At 40.4% G+C, this 1,566-nt stretch overlaps 1 long non-coding RNA gene across 1 annotated transcript in view; it reads left to right on the top strand.

The window, feature by feature from the left end:
- LOC113971076 overlaps window positions 1-1,566 on the top strand; it is a 49,743-nt gene that overhangs the window by 26,885 nt on the left and 21,292 nt on the right. The window lies entirely within an intron of this gene.

Genomic DNA, 1,566 nt, shown 5'->3' with positions numbered 1-1,566 from the left:
GGGAGAGAGAGAGAGGGAGGGGGTGAGGGATAGAGAGAGGGAGAGATGCACAGGCAGAGCAGCTGAACACAAATAACCATACAAAGGATAGTAGGAAGGTTTGAAGAAAGAAGTGCTGAAAGGCGATGTCTTTCCTTTGGGAAAGTGACAGGGGTAGCTGTCATTTTATATGTGGACAGTCTCTGAGTAAAAAGAGGCGAGATATAGGTCAATTGAAAAAATGTTTTTCTTGTGTTGCTCTCCTTGCAATGATTTAAACAGTGGTACTTCAGAAAAAAGCCCATCTGATGATCAATGCAGCACTGGGTTATGTGACAGGACATGCTGCAGACAGCTATGAAGTTCAATGAGGTTAAAGGAAACCCACAATTCCGAATAAAGTACATTTACTACATGTGGTGCAGATAAATGTGAGGCAAGCAGATACAGACTAATTTGTTCAGATATTTCCATAGAAACATAGATATATAGCTTTTAAAACCAGAAGGGTTATTTCATTTCAGAAAAATAGGACTGAAAGGATCCCGAAAAGACACCTTGTTTAACTTCCTTTCTATTAAACTCAATTGAATTAATTTTCACCAAGTCCAGTGAATCCAATAACATGCGTTTAATTAAAGTATCTTTTAATTAAGCTGTATTTTCCATCAAGATCTAGAAAATAAAATAAAGTCTTCATCACTTCCTCTCAACCTATGTTCTAGGTTAATAAACCTTAGTTTCAAGAAAAGACTTAATTTCTAATATTGATCTGGCTTCTGATTCTCATCATAGCTTCTTATCCAGCCTTTCTCTGTGAAGGTGGTCAGCCCTGTAGTATAAAGTAAACTTGAGGATACTGGTCTAATGTAAACCAGTTATTTCTTAAGCATCTCTATGGTTAGGTAAATAGACTGAGCATTTCATATTTTTCAGTGGAAGCCATTTTCACTAGCCCTTAAAGATATCCTGTCACTGTTCCCTGTCCCTTTTATCTCCTTTTCTGAAGATCCTTGAAAAATAAGAGTACCTACACTGTATATCCTATCCCAGAGTAGGTTTCTTCTTACTGCATGTAGAGGTGAAACCATGAACTTACATTTAGTACTGTGGCTGTTCCCCAGAGAATCCCACTGGTCTTCTGTCCCATGCACCTCACTGAGACCCCATGTTGAGGAGGGTGTAGGGAGGAACTTGTAGGCTGTGACCTTTTCACAAGTAAGAAACATGTGTTTCCCCACTTTCTATCTTTAGCCCTCAATAACAGTTTGTAAACAATTTTATTTGGCTGTACTCATATAGAATTGGCACTTCTTAAGGATGTAATTCTCTTACTAAGTGCCATGTCATTCATTTAAAACCTCTTTCAGCCTTTCCCTTCCCCTTTTCCCTTTTTCCCCTTTTTCCCCTCTTCCCCCTTCCCCCCTTCCCCCTTCCCCCTTTGCCCTTTCTCCTTCCCTTCCCTTCCCTTCCCTTCCCTTCCCTTCCCTTCCCTTCCCTTCCCTTCCCTTCCCTTCCCTTCCCTTCCCTTCCCTTCCCTTCCCTTCCCTTCCCTGTAAACAATTTTATTTGGCTGTACTCATATAG

Source organism: Neopelma chrysocephalum, unplaced genomic scaffold (genome assembly GCF_003984885.1).
Source record: "Neopelma chrysocephalum unplaced genomic scaffold, ASM398488v2 Primary Assembly neopelma1_23, whole genome shotgun sequence".
NCBI lineage: Eukaryota > Metazoa > Chordata > Aves > Passeriformes > Pipridae > Neopelma > Neopelma chrysocephalum.
The sequence above is the reverse complement of the archived record's forward strand: the minus strand, read 5'-3'. Positions and strand labels throughout refer to the sequence as shown.